Source organism: Pezoporus occidentalis, unplaced genomic scaffold (assembly GCF_034315485.1).
Source record: "Pezoporus occidentalis ecotype Australia unplaced genomic scaffold, CSIRO_AGI_Poc_V1 ctg11, whole genome shotgun sequence".
Lineage (NCBI taxonomy): Eukaryota > Metazoa > Chordata > Aves > Psittaciformes > Psittacidae > Pezoporus > Pezoporus occidentalis.
This window is the reverse complement of record NW_026912886.1, coordinates 8,219,657-8,236,922: the sequence shown is the minus strand read 5'-3', so window position 1 is coordinate 8,236,922 and position 17,266 is coordinate 8,219,657. Positions and strand designations below refer to the sequence as shown.

General features: G+C 42.1%; 1 protein-coding gene across 1 annotated transcript in view; it reads left to right on the top strand.

Moving 5' to 3' along the window:
* HDGFL3 (HDGF like 3) overlaps positions 1 to 17,266 on the top strand; it is a 38,342-nt gene that overhangs the window by 5,519 nt on the left and 15,557 nt on the right. The gene's annotated exons all lie outside the window — the stretch shown is intronic.

Below are 17,266 nucleotides of genomic sequence, written 5' to 3'. Positions count from 1 at the left end.
AACCAGGAACAACTTTGGTCACTTATAATTGCAAGTATTGGAAATATCAAACTCTCAAACACATCATAGCAGAAAGATTCTACATTTTAAGTGTTTTGATATCTAAAACAGACCATTTGTTTTCTTATTAGTATAAGGATAAGGGAAGGTAGGTTTTTCCCTGGCAGGGTTTATCTTTTTTTGGCAAAGAATGACAGACAAAAATCAGATTAAATCCAGAAAACTTCAAAGGGTCCATCAGAAATACACAACAGATCTTTCTCTGTGTTTTTCTGCCAAAACTCAGTCTGCAGTCTTTTGAGCTTTTCTCCCTGGCCATTTGGGACCTGTCCAGTCCTTCACTATGTGCTTTTCTCCTTTTTACCCTTTGGTTGCTCAGGTTTATGACCTCACTTTTGCCGTGTTACTAAATATGAGTCTCCTGTGACTTCTCCCTTACCAGCTCAGAGCTTCTTCCGTCTCTCTCCCTCTTTAATTATGTACCTCACTCATACATCACTCCTTGGAGATCTGCAAGCAATTTTTCATGGCAGGCCTCCGTTCCTTTCTGAGATGAGACAGGATTTCCTGATCACTGCAAAGGTCTGTCTTACCTGGGAACGAATGTTGAAGTCATGGATTCTTCAGGCAGCACTGCCGTGACTTCTGCTGTGGTGCGTCTGAAAAGAGCACATTTAAGGCAGTAAATCCTTTATGAAATCATTTTTTTTTGTTTCTAAACCTTCTGCACTAGGTTGACACATGTTGCTTTGACACATTTAAACTTTTAGTTGCAGATATCTGGTTCTGCAGATATTCTAGAGTACCTGTGAGTGCCTTTTCAGTGACTTCATCAGTTCATTGAGAACTGTTTCCTTTACTTAAAAAGAAATAACGAGTGAAGTGTGAACTTTCCTAGTGTTCAGAAGGTGGGGAACCTCAGCAGGTGTTGGTCTTTCTCTGTGCTCCTGCATTCTGCTTTAAGTGTGACTTAAAACCAGATTTCATCTGACTATTGTAGTTGAAGATGGAGTATTTTTTATACATAAAGTTGAACCATAGCTTACAGTGAAACCTTTCCAGTTGCTCTTGTTTGGCAAATGAATCATTTTGGGGCCAAGATGTTCTGTGTTTGTTGTTAGCATGGCAGGGTTATTTGGGAAAACTTCTTTAAAATTAAGTTCTTTGAATCTCTCTGGTTTTTGTTGGGTGTTTTTTTTTTCTTTAATAAATGTGAATAACTAGCCCCAAATGTGCAAGTCTGATCTTTTTGTGTAAATGACAATAGATGAATACATTTTCTCCTGCAGTTTCAGGATTTTAAGTCCAAATGAAGCTAACCCAGAATAAAGACAGTTGTCTCAGAAGTTTTGAGGCAATAAGTAATTAAAGTTTTTCATACCCATACTGTACAGACTTTTTGTTAGATATTCTTCCTTGTCAGTTTGAAGCTGCTGCATAATTTTCATCAACTAATCTCATGGAAGTCATTTGATACATGTTTTGTCTGAAAGAAGGGTGCCTCTTTAGTGAAATCTGTAGCCTGTCAAGTCAATCTGTATGCTCCTGCTGCAAAAAGATATGAGAAATGTTAGTTTCCATTACGTTAATTGACAGATGTCTTCTTTTTATTATTTTGTAAGAACCTTTTAGCATCCCCAACTGGAATGAATTTTTTGTAAGCGTAGACAGCAAAACGAAGGCTGAGTTTTCAGTCTTAACTCTTCATTTCCTGATTTCCCCATGATAATAATGCATAAATGACCCTGCATTTAGGGTAATAAAAATCTTGTAAGCAAGTGATTGCTGACAGTAAGTATATACAATTGTCATTTGAGGCTAGATGAAAGGATTTCCTGATAATGCAGGAAAAGTGATGACATTGAAGAGAGCTTGGACTTTTCAACTTTTTGAAATGGTGTTGCCTAAACAGTAAGGACCTTTCCAGTGTATGCTTGAGAGGCATAAGGGAGAATGAGTCTGCCTGAGGCCTCTCAGTAATACTGTAATTTGGTTGATAAATATAGCAACAAACACTGGAAAGTAGTCTGTGTGGAGCAGGCAGGAAGCAGTTGTGGAGCCCGCTTCTTGAAGGTGTTAGGGATTAGCTGAACATCAGTACTTCCCTGTAGCTTCAGGTACCTTGGTAATTCTCAAGTCTTCTCCTGCATCGTTTGTATCTCTCATCTCGACATACCATGGATATGGGTATGTATGTGTGCGTATACACACACCTATTCTGTGCGTAGGTATGCAATCTCCCATAGAAAAGATAGACGCTTAAAACATGTGTGTAGCATCTTGCCATAGTAGCACATCACTTGACTCTGGGCTCCCGCAGAGGCAGCATCAACAGAGAAAGGCCCAGTACTTTGGCTGAGGCACAGCAGGACCAACTAGAATGAACAGTTATTTGAAACATTCCAAGAAATATTTGGCAAACAAGCGAGTATCATGAGGTAAGGCTTCTAAAACTTAAAGAAGGAAAGAGATCCTTGCTTCCTCCCTTTGGGAAGGTCTCTGCATTGCTGGCCTTGCACATCTGAGATTGTTTCATTCATTTGTGTAACAGCCAGTTCTAAACCTGATACCAAAACTGGAAATAAACTGCAGATTCATTTCCAGTTTCCTTTCTTCTACTGAGACTATTAGACATGACAGTCTTGCTAATACCAACTTTTACCTGAAGGGTTTATGAGGCTTGGCTTTGGAGTTGGGTTTTTTTGTTTGTTTATGTATTTTTATTTTTTTTTCTAGAAAACAAAAGGAAGGTACGAAATTTGAGTAAATGTTACAGCATCTTACCAAAACAATGAACTTCCCATGTTAATCTGTAGTTCCTGTCACCCTCTTCTGAAGCTCTCCGTCCTTCAAATGGTCTCAGGTCAACCCAAATATTATCCTTGGCATCATTGCCGCTCAAAAAAAGACACATAATGTTCTTGAATTTCAGAAGGATTTAATCTGTCTCCTGGCCTTTTGTAAAGCCCTGTGGAAATCTGAAAATGCCTTTAGAGTAAACATAACGGGAGATGACATAGTACTGTGCTCTGAGTAGCACAAAGCCCAGCATTAAAAGGGACAGGTGTCCATAGACCTTGGTCTCTGCCTTAGAAAAGTACACTTAAATGTCTTTCAGTTTTCCATTAGCAGACTGAAAGGATAATTAGCATACATCTGTAGCCCTGACAATGCAAACTGGAAACAACTGTTTATTTTGCCTTGCAGCAATGTGTAAAAAACCTAGAGAGGGGCTGTTTGCCAGCTATGGCTTGGCTGCTTGAATAGAAGACATCATGTAACAAAAGAGGAAAAACAGGGCAAGGAATATCATACACCAAAGAATTTCTTTAAGACCATCAGCTAACAAAGCCTCCTACATACAGCAGAGTAGAGACAGGGAGGAGGGAAAAAATTCCAGGCTGTAGGGACCTTACAGGTATCACTGTAGTGTCACTGTAGGAAACAGTGTGTCAGCCTTTAAAGTCAGTAACTTTGTACTCCTTGGGCTTGGAAATTACCTACCTGTGAAGCCACTTACCACAGAAACTAAAACCACGCTCCCGCAAAGGGAAGAAGAAACCAGGTATGGGAGAGCTGGAGAGACACAATAATGCAAACCATTTCTGGGAATCAATCCCATATCAGACTGAATTACTAAATGTACCAGATGAGTACATATTGAAACTTGATAATAACATGGGGAGCGACCTTACAGAGATGTGTAGCATCAGCCTGGAGATGCAATCCAGGTGCGAGAAGCAGGAGAGTACACATAGAGGAGCAAATGCTGTAGTTGTTAAGAACAATTCTAGAGTTGCTGCCCTTCCCTGGGTATGTTTGACATTTGTGTAGAAAGTCATTGGATACAAGCAGCTCTCTTTTGCTAGTTTTTCTTTGGCTCCACAAATCTTACATTTTACAGTGGCCTCCATGAAAGGGATACTGCAAACCCCTTCTTTTAATTCCTGAAGGACAGGGTATCTTCCTCAGCTGGAATCTCCTCCTCATGAAGAAAACAAGGATCCAGGTCTCCATTCCTGGCTGTTACCCTAGTCCCTAGCCTATTCTTTGGTAACTAGGAGGCCGTTCCTCCAGCTCCTCCTCTTCATATCCTTTGGGAAAACTTTAGATGTAGGGTGCTTACGACTTACGTGTTCTATTGCACATCTCAGTATATTCCCATTGTAGCAGCTGTGGATGGGGAGAAAGGCACTGGCGGAGAAGTGTTTAGACTAGCATGTGCTGTGGGTTGGCCATCCTGACAAAGCACCTGAAGTTTATGCCAGAAAGCAGAGCACTGTGCCTCAAAAGGATATTTCTGTCCTTCCTCCTCTCAGCTGTTGCCTTTCTTTTTCCTACTGCTTGTGCTGAGACCACCCAAGCATGGTGGCTGAGGGGGCTCCAGAGCCCGCAGGCATGCAGGGGTGTGATTTGTACTCCATAGCAGAATTGAGGCCATCCGTCCATGGTCTTCCTTCCTTCCATGGGACATAATTTATTATTCATCACTGTATGTAAATCAATCCCTCCCTGTATGTAAATCAATTCCTCCAGCCCCATTCATTGCCTTTTGGTATGTGCGTTAACATCAGTATCTCTGTATTTTGCTTTAGCTTCCTTCAAGCTGTTACCAGCCTCCACAGTGATGTCCTGCAGAGGGCCAAAATCATTTTCCTGGGTGCGGCCGCACCACGTGAGGGTTGTCTGCCAGCTCCCTGGCACGATGTGTGTTTGCAAATGGGGATTTCTGCATATTGCCTTGACCTTTGCAGCACATTGCTTGTTCAAATGTAACTTGTGGTCCACTATTGCCTTCCTGTAGTATTGCTGCTTCCAGCTTTCTCTCTCTTACATTGCAAATCCTTTTTCCCAGATGTGTTAGCTTTTTCCTTTTGCAAGCTAGATTTCAGTTTACTTGCAGATGATATTTGTCCCAGGCCCAGGACTCTGTGAGTCAGTTGTCATATGGGTTTTACCATCACTGGGTGTAGCGAAGTGACTGCGTGTTTATATGTACATACACATGAGCATAAGAGACTATCTTTGTCTTAACATTTGTGAAGATTTCCAGCTTGCTGTCCCAGATGCCTCTTCCAGAACATGGAAGAAGGTGTTAAGTGAGGCAGAGCCTGGCAAAGAACACACCTGAGGAAGGCATCTCATGCCAGGCACTGTAGTGTTATTATTTATAATCTTTTTCTTCAACTAATTGGTTGCTAGTTGGTGTTCAGCCCAGATGTCACTGTTTCCATCTCAGCCAATGTAAATTTGTACTTCTGTAAGGATTTCTTCAGGCACTATTATCTGGAATCCAATTAGGCAGCGTTTATTCAGGATTAATCACATGTGGAAGTGTTTGCAGAATTGAGGTTCCTGTGTTCTTAGCAGTGTGCTATTACAACTGCATTTCATTATCCTCCAGCAGGCACAGGCTTGGGCATTTTGTGTGTTCTAGGAGTAAGCCTGAGTAGATCCACTGCAGGGCTGGAGGCTCACTGTCCTGGTTGTTACGGAAGAGCAGTGGGAAGATGATACTTATCCCATTAATTTGCTCTCAAAGGACCGTATCCCAAAGGCAGCAAATGAGTTCAACTGCATAAAGGTTTCTTGATTTCAATAAAACTGCTTACATGTGTGCTGCCGTGCTTGTAGAAACATAAAGTAGGACCACAGCCTAAGGGAGAAGGCAGACGTTCATCTCAGAAAGGAAAAAATAAAAGATGACATTCCTTACTGCGGTGCCTCTCCAAATACCAGGGCTTTTGAAAGATATTAGAAGTACAGCAAACTCAACAGATAATTCTTTTCATATGGTGTCTGGATCAGGTGACTCGCATATGTTCACATTTTCAGGTACCTCTTTTACTGCTCCTTATCAGCAGTTCTTTTTCAAAATCTTCCTCGTGCGCAAACTTTATTTTTCTTTGTCACAGTCAGTATTTCTGTCACAGCTTTAGAAGAAGGTAGCATAAAATTATGAAGCCTTGTGGTTAGAATTGTATTCTGTGCAAAGATCACCAGTAATAAGCTTGTTCTATATCTGTTAGTACTTTGTTTTCTTTGCATTTACCTGAAGGACTCTGCTTTGGAGCTTTTCATTGTTGTTAAGGGTCAGTTTTCTGAGCAGGTTTTCAGAATTGGTACTTCTGGTAAAATGACAGGAATTCCTTGTTAAAGATGAAAACAGATTAGAGCAGACACATTTGTCAGACAGGGCTCTTCAGCATTAAAATGCTGTGACTGTTTTCTCCTTATCTTTTGAAAGATGTTTTGTGCCACCTCCTGCCTTACGAATGAATGGATTCACCTGCGTATATATTTGCCATGGTATTGTGCTGGATGGGATCTGATCCTACAAAGGCAATGGCTTTGTTTATGTTGCCAATCTGTATGCCCAGCTGTGCTTGCAGGATCAAGTCCCTAGCTGTTAAGTTACTAGAAGCCCATAATAATAAAGATTTTAATGGCAGTATGTTAAGAAATGCCAGCTTCTTTAGCAGATGTGGGAGTAGGGGAAACAGTTTTTTAATGAGAAGGTTATAGTTTTTCTGAAACATTTGCTGCAGAGGAAGGTGTTAGTTTACTTGTTTGTCAAATGTCAGCAATACCATTGACCTGGTATAATAACAGGGGTGTCAGGGTTGTCTCCAGGGCAGATTTATTGAAAAGGATGCTGTCATGAGTGCTGCATGTGAGACTGAATTGGGGATCTTGACAATTAAAAGCAGTGTAAGCTAAAACTCATTGCTTGTGGAGCATGGTTTGGACACATCAGGTGTCATCACTACCACATTAGAAAGTAAAGGCAAGTGACACTTAGAATTTTGAATACTGTCTGAAACGCTTTGGGTTGGATCGTGTTGATTTGCATGGGGTATGTATAAACACTGTATCTGCATCTTAGGATAAATTTGTATGTGCAGTGCTCCCTAATGTACTTCCTAGTTCCAGATATGTGTCTCATTAACCAGGTTCTATTTTATGTGTAATTGCCTTTTCCCAGTTATTTGCATATTATGAGTCAGAATAACACGCTGCTTCTGTACAGCTGCTTTCTAAAAGAAAATGGTAACCTGATTTAAAACATGGTTTTTCACTGAGCTGCCAAGGGAGAGTGCTAAGCTGCCATGCTCTAGTATGGATGCTGTTCCTGATTCAGAGGTAAAGAGTGGTTTAAAAATCTAATATTAATGTATGCGGGAAAACAGCCATTACAGTTGCACACATTTAATTTGTCCCTTGACGGCCTGTATCCTTTTAGAATCATCCTTCCTTTAAAATTAATCTTCTGACTACCCCTCCAAGTCCAGAATAGAAATGAGAGGGCGAGATGGCCAGAAGCCCTGAGTCTTGTTTAGAAAGGGAACGTTAGAGAAAATCAGACTTCTGGGAGACAGCAGACTCTGAGTAAACTTTGTGACTTCCGTAACGTAAGTGCAGGTGAGTCACTAGGTTTTGTAGATAACTCGTGTTCATGCAGACACCATATTCTGGGAGGTTATGTGAAAGTAGCACAATATATATATACCTCATACACATATTCAAGTTAATTTAGTGGATAGAAGGAGAAGATGCTACAGAGTAACTCTTAATCCTACAAGTATGGAGTAAACATGCAAGCAACTTCAAACCTATGATTTATCTATGTAAATTAAATGAGAGTACTCGCATGCTTAAAACATATTTAGTGCTTGCAATGTAAAATATATGTATTTTTAGAATATTGGACATGCCGCCCTCACAAGCCTGGTCACTGCCATACTGATGCATTCATCTTGTCTCTGATGTTAATGCCACTTACATCCCTAAAAATACATCTTTTTGTCTTCCATGGTTTTATTGTTTCAATTCTTTTCTAGCATAGTTTAGTAATTAAGAATGAAGTTCATTGGTCTGCATATATTTAATGGAGTGCTTTGTGTATTTTTATATAAAGAGTTTAATTCCTGTAAACTGCTGCTTGAGGGATTTTTTATGGCTTTTGAGGAAAGTGTCCATTTTGATAAATAAGGTTGTTAATCTTTCAGGGGCTATCTACGTAAATTTCAGCAACATTACATTTTTGGTCAAAACTAAATGAAAACTCTCCTTCTGAGGTTTTGGAAGCAGAAAAACAGGCAGGTGGGGAGAAGTATGACTTGGCTTGGAAAAACTCATTCCTTAGTCTCTTTAGGCAGACAGATTAAAATTCCTAAGAGTTTAACCTAGACTGAGGGACTTTGCAGAGAAGGTATTTGACACCGTAATGACAGCTCCTGGAAATCTGAGCACAGACTGAAAGCTAACCCAGTTAAAAATGCCAAAGTTGGGTCCAAGTGATGCACAGAGACCACTGTGACTCCGTGAATCAATTTTCATTCCATGGTTTTAGTGACACAGATGACCCCGGCAAAGTTCCACCTTAGCAAAATAGTCTGCTGGTTTAATTGGTTGTTTTCTACCATAGCTGGTGGCTAAGGCTGCAGCAGTAATGGAAACAATTATTTACAAAGAGTTGTTAGGTTTGCAGCAAGCCTGGGCTTTCTACAGATGCTCAACTCTTCTGCAGGTACGAGTTCACAGCTTGTCAGCAGAGTTAACAGGAAAACCTGCCTTTGAAAAATTATTGCAAATCACTCCGTTTCATTGGCTTTGCAGTTAGAATCCATTGCTTCTCATCCCCCAGACTGTGTACATGTTGTTGTTGTACATGTTATTTGCATCACAACAAAGTAATTGGCCAGTGCACTGGTGATGCTTGGCAATTATACTTATCCCATAGCCTCAAAATCTGCACTGAGGCCTTTTCCCTACTGAAGAGTCCCATCTTCATGAGAACACCCCAAGTGCTGTGGTTTAATGCTGAGTGTGCCTGAGCTTCTGCAGACCTCAGCACCAAGATGTAGTGTGTTCAGGGAGCTCCACCACACTCATTGCATGCAGAGCATACCTGTTCATGTGGCTGTGTACTCAGCTCAGCAGGCTGCCTGTGCCTGCAAAAAGGTAGCTAGGCAATAGGTAAATTAGTTTAGGTGCTGTGAAACAGAAGTTTATGTTTTGAAGTAGTTGCTTGCATCCTGCAAATAGGTATTCTGATGTGAACACATACACTTAGGAATTTAAAACCATGCATCTTTGTGGTCTGTGGGTCCACACAGAGCAACATTAATGAAGACAAATACATGCTTAGCTGTGCTTCCATTCTGTCTGGAGGACCAGTCAGGACATTCACGTAGTCTCATCTCTGCTGCTGCACCCAAACCTCAGAGGACTGGAGGACACTAAAAACATTCTGTGCTTTTAAGGGACAAAGATTTTGTGTTCTTTTCCTGTATTACAGTTATTTTTTTATGCAGGCACTTGTGCAGTGACAAGGAGTGTTTCAGTCCCCTGATACTATACTCCTTAGCTGCAACTGATGGTAATAAAACAGGTCACAGAGGAGACAAGCAGGAAGGTTTTCTGTAACCAAAGGTCCAGAGAGTAGTTGCAGCCTTGCAGCCTTCAGTGTCAAGCTTGAATCCTTCCTAGCAGGAGCCTGTGGGCTGCAGCAGGTGAATCAGATTGTTTCCTTCTTTCTCTTTAGTATGTTTGTGTCCACCCTGACTCAAACTGGAGGCTCATATCCTGGGACCTGCAGTCCCCACTGATCAAATTTCCTTACTCAAGACAATTTCAGCTGCAAGCTGTAGTGTCAACAGGGGTTTGTGTACTTTGTGGGAAGCTGAGCTAAATATCGCACCAGGATGCTTGGTAATCTTCAGCCTGGAAATATTGTGACAATCCAATTTTATAACTGGCTTTTTGTGGAAATAAATTACATTGGAAAAGAAATAGTAAATTAAACCAGGCAAGTCTAGGAAACTGCAGTCTTCTGGAAATTTCCTTACCTTTTGTCTTTATGTGTGCCAATATGAGTATAAGGACTAGCAACACATCTCTTAATAAAAGCTCAGGCAGTAGGCTATGGAGTGTTGGATATGTGGAACAGATGAGCCTGGAATATAAAACTTGGTTGTGTGTATTTGACCAAGTGTCAACACTGGAGGCAGGCTGCTTCTGATTGAAAAGGTTTTGACCAAGTTGACTGGCCAAAATATCCAATCTATTGAATATAACATCTTTCCTTAAAAAAAAAACAGAATCAATGAAATAGTGAAATTCTAGTATAAGTATAGGAAGGCAAAAAAATATTCCTCAATCTAATGAATTCTTATGCTTCCACTCTTCCTAGCAGGTGACATACAGAAGGTGGCAGGGCTTATCTGGGCACTTTGGGAAGGAAGGTGATTTGACTTTTCATGTCCCTTTGGCTTATGAGTAGAAAGTGGCAGGAGAGAAATAATGGTGTTTGTGAATGTAGAGTCCCTAAAATTTCTCCTTTGTTGATGTCTTGACTGGTTAATAGCTATGATTTACTGTGTGTCTTCCAAACACATTTTGGATGTGCATTTGTTGCACGCTTATTTTTCGAGACAAAAAAAATATGTGTAGTAAGACCATAAAGTAGCCAGATTTTGTCTACAGAAACTGCTTTCATTTGGTGTTAGTGGGCTCACTGTGGTTTGCTCAGGTGGATTGCAAACAGTATTTTGATATCTGAAAAATAATTCAGGCAAAGAATCAAGCTTCACTGTGCTTAAAGGGAAGAAAAGTAAACACAAATGTCTCAGAGCTGGCAGCGTTCATTGAAAATGAACAACCTCTCCCCACCCATCCACAAATAAAAAATGATTTTGTGAGCCATGAAACTCAAGAAGTTTATTTTTCTCTGGCTTGTCTTTATGTGGATTCCCTGTTGTCTGATGTTTTGGTTGAGCATTGCAAGCTGTCTCTCAGCATATGGACTACTTGCCTGTCCATCTTCTGATCGACAGCCTGCCTGTTTATCACAAAACAGGGGGAAACTTAATATCTCTTTGGCCTTTCTCCTTTTGTCTGGTTTAGCAAAATTGTCTGATGTGTCCCTGAGTTATTGCAGGTAAGAGTCAGACTGAAAACAGCGTGATCACATCCTTTCTTCTCCTTAGGGAACAAACTGGGGGAAAAAAAATCTAGTGGTAGCTCTATTGCTTCACTCACAGGGGCAGGGAAACACTTCATTAGGACAAAATGGAACATGTTTGCAGCGGTCTAACTTTGGGGTGTGCTGATGGGAGGATTACAGTTTGGTAACCTGAAATCCTTCTCTGACAGAACTGAAAGTACTTGCTATTAGTAATACCTGGCAATTTAGCAGTGGACCTTAAGTGCTTTATAAGAACAGTACCACAGTCCCCATTTGAAAAAGTGAGACTGAAGGAGATGCAGTGATGTGGTCAAGGTCATCCCAGGGGGCAGTGGCAGAGATAGGACTAGGCTGCATCCCCGAATCTCCTCCTATGACAGCTGCCTGTCCACCAGCCATGAAAGCTCAGGGAGGACTTGAATCACATGAATAGATCTGTTATCTACAAAGTCATGTGTATAGATCCCAGTCACGCAGAACTAAGCTTTGGCCCCATTTTCATACTGAAGATTAAAGCAGCTCTGCAGAAAGTGTATTTCAACTTTCTGTCTTAAAAATATGCTGCTAATTAGGGATGTAAAGAGGCTGAACTCAGCTGCAAGACTGCTGATCTTTCCTAGTGAGCCATTGCCTGCCAGCATTGTTTGGACTCCAACTAACCCTTCATTGTCTTCTATCTCGTTGAGGTCCTGAGCATGCACAGAAAAAAAGGACGATTGATGTCTTTATATTGTCATTTCTGGCTGTCTGCATGATACCCTTCAGCCATTTTCAGCGGTGCTCCAAAGTATGCTCTGCTGGTTTTAATCTTGTTTTGCTTTTTGTTTTTGCTGGTGGCACTCTTCCATGCTCAGAGACTTTTTTTAATTTTTACTTTTGTAGCTGTGCAATTCCACCTTATTAAGTTGGATTCTGCTTCTGGTCTCCCCCTTCCCAGGGTTGTCTTCTTTAATAGGTGAAAAAGTGCACATGCCAGCATTCCATGTACATTGGGGAAGGAGTTGTGCTCTGCTTCAGATATCATACAGTCCTGATAAATGAGAGGAAAATTCTGCCGTCTCCAATCAGCTATAGTTGGGTTCTGTTCAGTCTAAGCACGACAGAATTTGAGTCACAGTTTTTAACTTGAAGGAGGTTGGATTTTTTTTTTTTTTTTTTACATTTTAGGATCCTCTGGGAAAAAAATAAATTAATATTTTGCATTTTACAGAACATTATTTTAAATAATGGTTTAGAAAAGATACTGCCTCACTGCTGAGTCCCAGTAGCATCAGCTATTAAAAAGCATATTGAATCTGTTTGAATAAAAACATTGTAGCAAAGCAAAATATCCTATTTTAATAATGGATTTTGAAGAGAATTGCTTTTATCCATCTAGAGTTTTGCTAATAAGCGAACTGTAAGAGATCAAGCTGCTTGCATCTGTTGGGCAATAATAAGCAACTTGAACCACTTTCCAGCAAAAATACTATAGGCCTTTGCTCGACTGCTGTGCAGCGACTCCAGGGATTTCAGTGGGAGATACTGATCTCTGCAATGCTTCTGTGTGCTTTTGCCAATCAAAGGCATTTACAGTATGTCAAAACAATCAGTGATTACTGCTCTGCAGTTTTAATTCCCTCTTTTGCAAAATAAAAGGGACTTGTTCTTGTGGTTTCAATGCCCACAAAAGCATCTCTGCACACTGAAGTAAGGCTTTCTTGTTGGTACATGTGGACCTGCTAGGTATTTTTGCATAATACCTTTTTATTTTGCAGTGTAAAATTCTGTTGGAACATAATGGAACAGGGTCTGGTCTGAAAGCCACCCTGACAGCCTGGAATTCCTGCTTCTGAACAGCAGCTTGTACACAGCACAGAGGTTTTGTGATAGCCATACAGCATGACACCTGCTGTCCCTTCAAGTGGAAGAAGATGCATCTGGGATGCCCTTCTGCCCTGATGGGCAGCACTGCCCCTTTCTTGACTGCTGCAATAACAAAAACCTCCTCAGAAAGCTGCTTTACATAGGCAAGCAGAGAGACAAAGCTTGCTGTTCTCTCCGTGTCTCGGAGAGACATGTTTCCCATTTTGCAGGGAATGTAGAGCTCTGCAGAGCAGAACACCCAGGAGGGGGTGCAGCTTCCTCTGCTTCTGCACCAGCCCTCCCAGGGAGCTCCTCCGCTTGTCTGGAATATGCCACGTTATCCCACAGGCAGGCACGGGGATGATTTGTGCAGAATTCTGGGAGCCACTGTTGTTCTCGGCAGGCAGCTCTGCACCGTCCTCGTCGCAGGGCTGCGGCTCCCGTCCAACCCACCCAGCCAGCGCCTCTCTCCCCAGGGTCCCTCACCTCATGGCAACTGAGAAGAAAGTGTTGCAGTTGAGTACTGACAAACCAGCCTGTGACAACTAGTTGGAAATACTACGAGAATAGTTGGAAAATACCCGAGAATGCAGCAATTAGCACCACCAAGAGCAAAATATTCAGGCTGCACATACATCCTAGCATGTAAATTACAATGTCAGGAGGCAGATTTCTTGCTTGCACATAGGTAGTCCCTAGCAACACCATTTGGTAAAGCCCTGCTCTGGTTTGAGAGGTCCAGGCTGAATTCTCCGTTGAGTTCCTGACCCTAGAAGCCTGGCATTTGTTTACTGGGAAGAAAAAGAAGCACAGTTACATCTTTAAAGCTCTGCTGCTTGGTTGGCAATCAAATGCTGGGAAGTGCAGCGCTGCTGAGGTTGTGCAAAAAGAAAGCAATTGTTATTCATTAAGCAGATGACAGCAACAGGAGCAAAGGGGATAAAACTTGAAATCTGAAACCACCTGCTTTAATTTTAGCCATAATTGAAGCGGCTGCCCATGATGCTGCTGATGCACAGATCAGATTTGCGCGCCATGCAGGGCTCTCTCTCATGTCTGTGGCAGCAAGCTCCAGCCTGCTGCCTGCTCTGGTTCAGGAGGGGATGGATCCCCTGTTTGCAGGTTATAACGGGTACTTTAGAATCTGTTTGTTTCCCTGCAGAAGCAAAATGCAGTCGCAGTCCCTCTCTCTGATAGACGGATGCTTTAGTCATTAGTGAGGTTTCTGTGACTACAACACTGTGTCCTAGTATGGGTGCACTTATCTCTTTTGTTCCTGGTTCGGCAGTGATGCTTTTCTCGCTGTTGTGCTCATGCGCTCGCTCTCTTTCTCTCCCTCCCTCTCTCTCTGCCTTTGATCTTGCTGATATGGGGAAAAATATCAGATCCAAACCTTCAGCACATTTAACCAAAACAGCTTGTAGGACGGGAATAAATTGTGACTGAGCGCAGCAGCAGGAAGCTGCAATATGGTTGCTTGTACCGCTTGTTTTCTGTTACTGCAGAACAGCAGCAATCATCAAGGAGTGCTGGACTTGTTCTGCAGCTAAACGAGCACTTAGGGGCTCGGTGTTCACAAAGGGTAAGGTGGTTTTGCTGAGAATGGTGGACTCTACAAAGCTCTCCTCTCACAGTCTCTAATGCAGGGTTCATGTGAAACGGGTGAAAAGGGAAGATCTTTCTTAATGGCAGAGAGGGTCTCATCCTTCACTAAATTCCCTAGTTTTTTTCCAGGCAGTTAAATGTCCGTAAGACAGCACTGTCACTTCATATTCAACCTCATTACAGTACTAGCAACATAAGCCTGAGAGCTGGGGAGCTCACAGCAGAATTGGGGAAGGCAGGAAAAGTCTTAACCTCAGCTGCACAGTGAAATGTTGGAGTAGGAGCATTAGCAGTCTATCCTTGAGCTATTTAGTGCAGATTTATACTGCATGTGTCTGTACGTGTATGCCAACTTTCAAAAGCTATGAAAAGCTTTTTTGTGGTTTCCTGTGATGATACATAGTCAGAGGGGATACTTGGATGAATAAAGAAATACACCACAAAATGGGGAGCAGGTGAGCTGCGTGACAGATAAGTCTGCTGTCCTTTGTCAATTTGGTGCTGCTCCTTACCTAACAGTATAAAGTGCTGGGAATGCAACATGAGGTCTTAATTCCACTTGGGATGCTGCTTAGGAGAAGATCCTCACTGCTTTGGAGCACAGCACGTTGTGTGATGTAAGATCCCCATTCCCTTCTGATCAGCGCTCCTACTAAGCATGTGTTCATTCCCCTGCTTTACTGATCATTTACAGCTGTTTGCTTTATTTCATGAAAAATTCTTAAAGGGCTGAGACAGTAACTGGGCTGTACTGCTCTGTAATGCAGCCCAGAGCTGGTGCCGTGCTGCAAGCAGCCAAATGAGGTTCATACTCAAGTCTCAGCAGATATTGTTTGTCTCAGTCATGGGGGTCTCTCTGAACATCTTCCTTGTCATAATAAAGAGGAGGATGGCTATGGCATCCAGACAGTTGAGGTGTATTGCGATTGATAAACTGCCAGCATGGCCTTTTTTGGTCTGATGTGTAGATACTTCCATCTCTAAGGAGGCATAAAAAGTGTTACAGTGGGATATACTGTCTCCCTGACTTGCTGTCCGTCTGTAAAGTGTTTTTCCCTTCAGTGTTATTATCAGTTATAATCTAATACCTATATTTAAATCATGAATTAGTGAATAAATAACCACATTATGGACACTTATTTAAAAACAAATAGTTCATGTCAGAAGATAATGGGTTCTAAAAAAATATCTTTGGCAGTTTTCTCTCTATGCATTCCTGATGAGAACACCAAACAGCCTGTCATGTCATTTCAGTTCCTTCTTACACGCAGATGAGCTAAAAGGGATTGCACGTTTCCATTTTCTACCAGTGTGTATCTTCCTTCTATATGCATTTAAATAGTAGATTCTCCTTTTATTTATGAGTTCATTGGCTTTGTTAAGTGAAGGAAGTTGGGTAATTGCTGTGCCCACTAGGTGTGTGACACCTCTGACCATCATGGATTGTCTCATGCAGAAGGTGGTGGGTAGTGAGTGCATGGTGACACACAGCCCAGTGGACCAGAGCCCCACCATCTGCATCTCTGGGTCCTGATGCAGAAAAGAGACAGGGAATGGTTTGGAAGTGTTCTTATATCCCTTGATTTTGGCGTACCTCAGAGAATGCTCCACTTCCACCTAAAAGACAGACATCCATTTCTTTTGCAGAAAGGAGTCCTGTGATGTTACAGCTCCACATGTGGCTCTCATTTCTCTGTCCCCAACGGGTGTCCTTGCAGAAAGACCAAAAGGACTTGAATTCTTACAAAAGCTCATACTCCTTTGAGAGCCATGTAGCCAGCAGATGCTTTACAGTGAAAGAGAAAATCCTTTGAAAACAATCTGGTGTTTATTAATCAACAAGAATTCAGTGTTTGGGGTCCTTCGGCAGGAAGAGAGAAGGAAAGCACATGTGGGCCTGGTCTCCTGAGTGAAAACATGCAGGTTCCATTCCCTGCTCTGCTGAGGAGCAGATTGTGTATAGCACTGCTATGTCAGCACTTTGTTCTCAGTTCCAGTGACATTTGACAGGATTCAATATGCTTATGTTGAGACTGAGTTGCTAAGACTCAGGCAGCAAGCCATTCACCTGCTCTTTGGTGTTGCCCTATAGATATCTAGATTCATTAGGTTTGCTCTTAGCAGGAGAGTTCTCTGGACACTTCATTTTAGATGGCCACATATGCTCAGAAGTGCCATTTCTAGGAAGGCAGGCACTTAGATCTTATTTAAAGCTGAGCCGTGTTTCTGGTTTATGTGGGTAGGCACCTGGACTCTCTCATTTCTGTTGCAGAGGACTGAGAAATTGGATATGGATGAGTCTAAGTCATGGGCCTAACCTCCTGCCTTGCAACAAGTCTGAAGGCATCTGAAGACGGGATCTAGGCATTGCTTAGCCTTCAGGGTTTGTCCCAGTCCCAGTTATATTGCAGGAGAGCACCCTCGCCGTGCCTCCCTTAGCTGCTCTGCAGCTGAATCTTGAGAAATATGAGGCCAGCAATAAAATGCAAAAGAAGAGATGGAGTACAAAGCAGAGTAGTGACCAAAACCAGTTATTGGTATGCTGCAGGGGAAGGAGAGTTCCAGGCCCTCTTCCCTGGGGGATGTTGTGCAGTTTACACTGTGTACCACCATCACAGCCAGGAAGCACTGATGGGAGACTGTCCGGTTTTCCAGTTGCACAGTCTCAGAGATACCATCTGTACCATCTGCAAGCCGTTTGCTGCAGAAGTTACTTAGGTGGCTGTGTGAGATGACAGGATTACCCTCTGGGCTCTGTGCCTTTGATGAGGCAGCATCTGAAGTTAACACTTCCGTTAAGCAGACTTGATTTTATTACCTTTGTGTACTATAATGCCCATGAAATCA